Below are 8,208 nucleotides of genomic sequence, written 5' to 3' on the forward strand. Positions count from 1 at the left end.
GTATAGCAAACATATAGACAGTCTGGCAAGTAAGGCAGCTTGCTGTGCAGAATGTCCACACCACCCACCCTTGACCAGCAATGCCGTAGAGCACTTAAACCCACCATCCCTACCCAACTTGGCATTATCTAGCTTTATCATTTTTGCCAAATAGGTGGAAAACAATATCTCATTGTTAGGTTAATATGCAACTACTTTATGACTAAGGAACATTTTTCACATATTTATGTAACCTTTTAGGTTCTTAATCTGCAGATTGCTTGTTCATACTCATTGCCCATTTTCCCACTGGGGTCTCTCTTTCTCATGTGTAGAAATTTCCTTGTATATTTTAAATATTAGTCTCTTTTTGGCTGCAGATATTGCAATATCTTCTCCTAATCTCTCATCTGTTTGTTACTTTTGACCATTGTGTGCTTTGTTTTACAGAAATCCTTTATTTAGGGAAGATTAAATTAATCCATTTTATGGTTCATGATTGAACTCGTAATGTTTTTTGAGGAGTCTTTCCTCACCTCTAATCCATAAGGGAATTATCTTACAGAATCTCTGTTAACGTCATCATATAAATTTCCCAGTTTGGGCTTCAGTTTATCGGAATCCGGCCTGTAAATTGTGCTCATTGGGGATTCAGTTTTGTTTGTTTTTGCTTGATTTACCCACTGAAACTTCATAACAGCTCTCCACATTACAGGTAGAAACTGACAGGAAAGAGGGTCAAAATGTTAGCAAGTGGCAGAGCTCAAATCCGATTTTGTTTCTTTGAATGTTAAATAGGTGGGCCATATTATAAGTCTTCAGGAAGAGGGGGCAGCTGTAAAGCCCAGGGTGCACACATAGATTCGCCAGAGCAGGTATTAGTAATTACTTAGTCAATGGATGAGGCTCTTGAGTCTGTCTCTTGGACTCAGTTTAATAAGAAATGTCAGAGAACTGCAGAAATAACCACACCCCAAGCCCTACTGAAGGGGCTTCCTACTGAAGCCCCTGACTGCTCTGACTGCTCCACCACGAAGCCTCTTCAAAATAAACTCTCCTCCCTCAACTTAGGGCCTCCCTCTACTTCCTGTCCTAATCTCTTGTGCTTATGAATTCTTTTTTTTTTTTGTCCTTGAGCCAGAGTCTTGCTCTGTTGCCCAGGCTGAAGTGCAGTGGCATGATCTCAGCTCACTACAACCTCTACCCCCAGGTTCAAGGGATACTCCTACCTCAGCCCCCACTAAGTAGCTCAGACTACAGGCGCCTGCCACCAGGCCCAGCTAATTTTTGTATTTTTATTAGAGACGGGGTTTCACCATGTTGGCCAGGATGGTCTTGATCTCTTAACCTTGTGATCCATCTGTCTTGGCCTCCCAAAGTGCTGGGGATTACAGGTGCAAGCCACTGCACCTGGCAGAAAATCAGCCTTTTAATTGGCAAGTCCCAGAAGAGGAGGCCTAGACAGTTAAACCCCATGCCTGGAGGGACATCTTGTACCTTGGCCCCTGGAATGTTGGAGGAAGTAGGTATTTGAGGCCATTATTAGGGTGCTGATACCATGAAGGGCAGGGCTCTTGGTGCCTCAAGCCTTTTGCATCTTTGCTTTCCTGCTGAAGTTAGAGAGAGCTAACTACACTTAGTACAAGCAAAGGAGTGGCAATTCAGGCCTCAGGAAGGCCAGCTCTGCCATCCTGGCTCAAAGAGATGTCCTCCCTGGGTTTCTGGCTCCCACTTTAAGAAATCACATCAGCCAGACATGTTATGGCTCACAGCTATAATCCCAGCACTTTGGGAGGCCAAGGTGGGAGGATCACTTGAGCTCGGGAGTTCGAGACCAGGCTGAGCAACAGAGTGAGACTCCATTTTTACAAAAAATAAAATAATTAGCTGGGTGTCTTAATGCATATCTGTAGTCTCAACCACTTAGGAGGCTGAAGTGAGAGGATCACTTGAGCTCTGGAGATTGAGGCTGCAGTGAACTATGATGGCACCACTGCACTCCAGCCTGGGTGACAGAGTGAGAGCCTGCCTCAAAAAAAAAAAGAAAAAAAAGAAAAAGGAATAATGGCATCCGTCCATCACCTTGTCTGGCTGCCATCCGAGACTCAGACATGGCTTTCAAGTTCCTATTAAATGTTTCTTTCTAAGAAGCTAGATTGGTCAGCCTCTTTCTTTGGCCTCTCAGCTTCCTTAGACTCTGGGGATAGGTTCTATAGGCCTATCCCCTACAGAGCATGTGGCAAGCCAGCTGGGCCAGGAGCTGAGAGATCAAGAAATGGGTGAAGGGGTCCAGGTGTTGTGGTTCATGCCTGTAATCCCAGCACCTTGGGAGGCAGAGGCGGGTGGATCACAAGATCAAGAGATGGAGACCATCCTGGCCAACATGGTGAAAGCCCATCTCCACTGAAAATACAAAAATTTACTGGGCGTGGTGGTCTGCATCTGTAGTCCCAGCTACTCAGGAGGCTGAGGCAGGAGAATCACTTGAACCTGGGAGGCGCAGGTTGCAGTGAGCCAAGATAGTGCCACTGCACTCCAGCCTGGCAACAGAGCGAGGACGGAGTCTCAAAAAATAAATAAATAAATAAAAGAAATGAGTGAAGGGAATGAATCAACTGTTGGGAAAATCTCAGGGTGGTCAATCACTTTCTTTCTTTCCTTTTCTTTCTTTTTTTTTTTTTTTGAGACAGGGTCTCATTCTGTTGCCCAGGCTGGAATACAATGGCACCATCATTGCTCACTGCAGCCTTGATCTCCTGGGCTCAAGTGATCCTCCCACCTGTTATAAGTAGAATCTTTGATGCCACAAAAGAAGTAGCACTCAAATATAAATTTCCTCAGCAAGGCAATTTACTTCTACAGAAGGGCGCGGCTCACAGATGGAACGATGGCGAGTGCACCTGGACAAGGAGGGAAGGGGTACTTACGCCTGACGGGGGTCGCCCCTACCGCTGTGCCGTTCCCCTATTGGCTAGGGTTAGATCACACAAGCTAGACTAATCCCAGTTGGCTATTTTAAAGAGAGTAGGTGTCTGAGCTGGAGTGGCAGAGTGGGTGTTTTCGTGGGAAGGATGGTTATGGGCAGGTCAGAGCAGGTAGCCAGGGGTGACCTAGGTCAAAGAAGGTGACTGGAGCAGGTGACCAGGTTGAGTCAGGACAGAGCCAGGGCTGGGGGAACAGATGTGAACTACTGATTAGAACTGGTGGAGAAGGTTGTTTACTGGAACTCCAAGGAAGTTAAACTTTAAAATAGAGAATTAAAGAATAAGAGAGCTGAACATACTGACGTACTGATTCTTTGATGAAGAGAAACTTGGGGTTCACTACACACCTGAGCGTCCTGAATAGCTGGGACTACAGGCATGTACCACCATGCCCAACTAATTTTTTAAATTTTTTGTAGAGATAAGATCTCACTATGTTCCCTAAGCCAGTATTGAACTCCAGGGCTCAAGGGATCATCTCACCTTGGCCTCTCAAAGTGCTGAAATTTCAGACATGAGCACTGTGCCCGGTTGGGGTTGCCTTAATGTGGAGTGGTGTGATTCACCTTTTATATACCAACAGACCCCCCCATGTGACTATGGGAACGCCCTGAAAATGCCATTGTTGACTGAGAGCCATCCATCGTGCAGTGATAAGGAAAGGCAGCCAGCAGTCATTCTGAGATTAGTGACCTGAGCTCAGGCGATTCTCCTGCCTCAGCCTCCCGAGTAACTGGGACTACAAGTGCCTACCACCACAACTGGCTAGTTTTTGTGTTTAGTAGTCGGGGTTTCACCATATTGGCCAGGCTGGTCTCAAACTCCTGACCTTGTGATCCTCTTGCCTCGGCCTCCCAAAGTGCTGGGATTACAGGTGTGAGCCACCGCGCCCAACCCTTTTACTTTCATTTTAGCTATCACAGGTGGCAATAACCAAGGGATTATAGGTTTAGAGAATTTATTAGTTTTATAAACTAAAAATAAAATCTTAAGTCCCCAACCAACTAAACAGACCCTCTTGGCCAAGGCGATACCAGAGAAACCCGGAAAACGGAATTCCTGACCATGACAGGAAGAGAGGCCAGACATGCCTCATGGACCCTCTCTCCCTTTGGAGTTTAGTGAAAAATTATGCCAGGGCGACAGATGTATCTCTGAGACCGCTGGTTACCAAGAAGGTAGTCAGTGTCAGGGAAGCCAAAACCACCAACTACTGACCCCAGAGGGCACAGTGTGACGCTCTGTTCCACGATGTAGATCCTCAAATCTACAATCTACTCTAGATTTGTGTATCAGCTCCCCGAGGAACCTTCACTAAAATGGATTGTAAGAGTAACTCATTTGGAAGCAATATCTTTGGTTTTAAATGCCACAGAGTGGAAAAAACATGTTTGTGTTACCAGAAAGGGGTCTCAATCCAGACCTCCGAGAAAGGGCTCTTGGACTGTTCACAAGAAAAGATTTAGGGCAAGTCCATAGAGTATATTGAAAGCAAGTTTATTAAGAAAGTAAGCCCGGGCGCAGCGGCTCACGTCTGTAATCCCAGCACTTTGGGAGGCCAAGGTGGACGGATTATCCGAGGTCAGGAGTTCGAGACCAGGCTGACCAACACGGAGAGAAACCCCATCTCTACTAAAAATACAAAATTAGCTGGGCGTGGTGGCCTGCGCCTGTAATCCCAGCTACTAGGGAGGCTGAGCATAAGAATCGCTTGAACCCAGGAGGTGGAGGTTGCAGTGAGCCAAGATCGCACCATTGCACTCCAGCCTGGGCAACAAGATCAAAGCTCTGTCTCAAAAAAAAAAAAAGTAAAGGAACAAAAGAATGGCTATTCTATAGGCAGAGAAGCAGCTTGAGCTACTCGACTGATAGTTACAGTTACTTCTTGATTATATGCTAAACAACAGGTGGATTATTCATGAGTTTTCCGGGAAAGAGGGGGGGCAATTTCCAGAACTGAGGGTTCTTCTCCTTTTAAGACCATAGAGGGTAACTTCCTGATGTTGCTATGGCATTTGTAAACTGCCATGGCGCTGGTGGGAGTGTCCTTTAGCATGCTAATGATTATAATTAGCATATAATGAGCTGTGAGGATGACCAGAGGTCACTTTGTTGTCATGTTGGTTGTGGTGGGTTTCAGCCTGCTTCTTTACTGTAGCCTGTTTAATAAGCAAGGCCTTTGTGACCTGTATCTTGTGCCAACCTCCTATCTCATCCTATGACTTGGAATACCTGACCTCCTGGGAATGCAGCCCAGTAGGTCTCAGTCTTACATTACCCAGCTCCTACTCAAGATGGAGTTGCTCTGGTTGGAACTCTTCAGCCTCCTGAGTAGCTGGGACCACAAGTGCATGCCACCATGCCTGGCTAATTTTTTTTTCTTTTGTAGATTCAGACTAGTCTCAAATTCTTATGCTCAAGTGATCTGCTTGCATCAGCCTCCCAAAGTGCTGGGATTACAGGGGTGAGCTGCCACACCTGGCCTTGTTTTTGTTATTGAAGGCTTTCTTCCTGGTTCATCTGCAGGAGCAGGGAAAAGAGAATTTGTAGCCCCAGGGGCCTGTGGGCAGATCCTTTCTTGGCTCACTCTAAGGAAGGTTCCAGGAAAGCTGGCAGGCATGGTGCACACTGGGCATTTCCCTGCACCTCAGCCTCCCGGGAGCCAGGGGGGAACCCTGAGAAAAGCCTTTCCAGAGCGCAGGACTCCCCAGGCTCCGGAATCCCTCCTGCAGTGCTGAGCCTGGCCTCCCTGCTGACTGCCCCAGCAACAGGAAAACAGGAAGCAAGGGGGGATGGGGAACTGGGGGAGTATTTGAGGGGGAGGGGGAGTCAGCTGGCAGCAAAGCCATGGTCCTTGGAACGTGGATCCTTTCCTTACACTGCATTGCTCACAGCAGAATCTTAGTCCCCCACCCCCACCCCACTGGTCCTAGCCCTCGGGAAGCCACATGCCTGGAGGATGGATGCTTGCAGTGTCCTGGCTGTGACACAAAGCCCTCTGTCGCACTCCTGGATCCCTCACCTGCCAGGATTTACTCATGTTTCTGAGAAGAGGCTCAGAGGTCAGGGGACCTGGGCAGGAGGCTCCCTGGGAGCACACAGTATCCTATTCATGGATGAGCGCTCAGATTACTTGCCCTAAGGGAGTTGATTGAGGCACTGAGACACACAGGCAGTTCATAGCAGAGCAGGGACTGGAGCTGGGTCTCTGATCTGAGTCACCATCCATGGCTACTGCCATCTCCCCCCCACCACCACCAGTGCCCATCAGTATCAGGGAGTGTTCCCTGGTACTCATGAGGCTCAGGAGAGGCATCTTTGACTCCTCATGTGGCCAAGGCCTGGAATCTGGGCTGCGGAAGATCCTCAGGCTCTGTCATAGGAAAGCGAGTACTGGCCTTACCCCCAAGACTTCACTGCTGGAAACTCCACTCCTCATCCCCAGCTCAACCCCCAGGCAGAGGGACTTTTCTCCTCTTCCACCTGAATCTCCAGTTCCAGGAAACAAGCTGGCTCCAAAGGGAGACCTCCCCTTTTTTGAGAACCTGTTTATCTCTAAAGTGGACATGATTGATGGCACAGGAATGCATTCAGCTGCAAGTAACAGAAAACATGGACAACAATGTGGGAAACATACAGTTTTTACATTTCTCATGTAAGAAGATGACAGGGCTTCTTCTCTGAGAAAACAGCAAATGGGGCCCTGGGATGAGGAACTGCAGCAGTCTCTGCGGAGGCTTCAGCGCTAGCAATCTGGGGCTGGGGTCAGGGCCAGGGCCATGAGAGCTCCAAGGCTGTGGAGCTCTTGGAGGCAAGGCTGAGGATAAGGAGTGGATGCCCGTCACCAAGCTGGCCTGCCTGGTCAAGGACATGACAATCAAGTTCCTGGAGGAGGTCTATCTCTTTTCCCTCCCCATCAAAGGGTCTGATATCATTATTACTTTTTGCTGGGGACTTCTCTCAAGGATGAGATTTTAAAGATCATGCTGGCGCAGAAGCAGAGCTGCTCTGGCCAGCGCACCAGGTTCAAGGCGCTTGTTGCCATTCAGACTGCAATGGCCACGTCATTCTGGGTGTGAAGTGCTTCAAGTAGGTAGCCACTGCCATCCAAGGGGCCATCATCCTGGCCAAGCTCTCCATGGTCCCTGGGCACAGACACTACTGGGGGAACAATATCAGCAAGCCCCACACTGTCCCTTCCAAGGTGACAGGTCACTGTGGCTCTGTGCTAGTACACCTTAACCCTGTGCCCAAGGGAACTGGCATTGTCTTGGCCCTGATGCCAGGAAGGTGCTGATGATGGCTGGCCCTGATAACTGCTATACCTTAGTCAGGAGCTGCACTGCCACCCTGGCACCCTCGCCAAGGCCAGCTTTGATGCCATCTCCAAGACCTACAGCTACCTGAGCAGACCTGTAGAAGAAGACTGTATTCACCAAGTCTCCCTACCAGGAATTCACTCCCCATCTTGTCAAGACCCACACCAGAGTCTCTGTGTAGAGGACCCAGGCTCCAGCTGTGGCCACACCATAGTGTTTTAATACAAGAAAAAGTTGGGCCGGGCGCGGTGGCTCACGCCTGTAATCCCAGCACTTTGGGAGGCCGAGGCCGGTGGATCACGAGGTCAAGAGATCGAGACCATCCTGGTCAACATGGTGAAACCCCGTCTCTATTAAAAATACAAAAAATTAGCTGGGCATGGTGATGCGTGCCTGTAATCCCAGGTACTCAGGAGGCTGAGGCAGGAGAATTGCCTGAACCCGGGAGGCTGAGGTTGCGGTGAGCCGAGATCGTGCCATTGCACTCCAGCCTGGGTAACAAGAGCGAAACTCCGTCTCAAAAAAAAAAAAAAAAAAAAAAATTAAATAAACCTTTAAAAAAAAAAAAAAAAAGTAGGCCAGGCACAGTGTCTCATGCCTGTAATCTCAGCACTTTGGGAGGCCAAGGCCGGTGGATCACTTGAGGTCAGGAGTTCAAGACCAGCCTGGCCAATATGATGAAACTCTGTCTCTACTAAAAACACAAAAATTAGCCGGACATGGGCTAACACCGCGACTTTGGGTTGACCAAACAAAAGTACTTGCTGTAATTGACCAGCTCCAGGAGTCCTGATTTTGAGCAACCAGATTTGAGAACAAATGTATTGTATTATTTGTAGAGATAGGGTTTTACCACATTGGCCAGACAAGTCTAAAACTCCTGACCTCAGGTGATCCACCTGCCTCAGCCTCCCAAAGTGCTGGGA

The sequence above is a fragment of the Sapajus apella genome, unplaced genomic scaffold (assembly GCF_009761245.1).
Source record: "Sapajus apella isolate SASKATOON/1434 unplaced genomic scaffold, GSC_monkey_1.0 scaffold14, whole genome shotgun sequence".
Classification (NCBI taxonomy): Eukaryota; Metazoa; Chordata; class Mammalia; order Primates; family Cebidae; genus Sapajus; species Sapajus apella.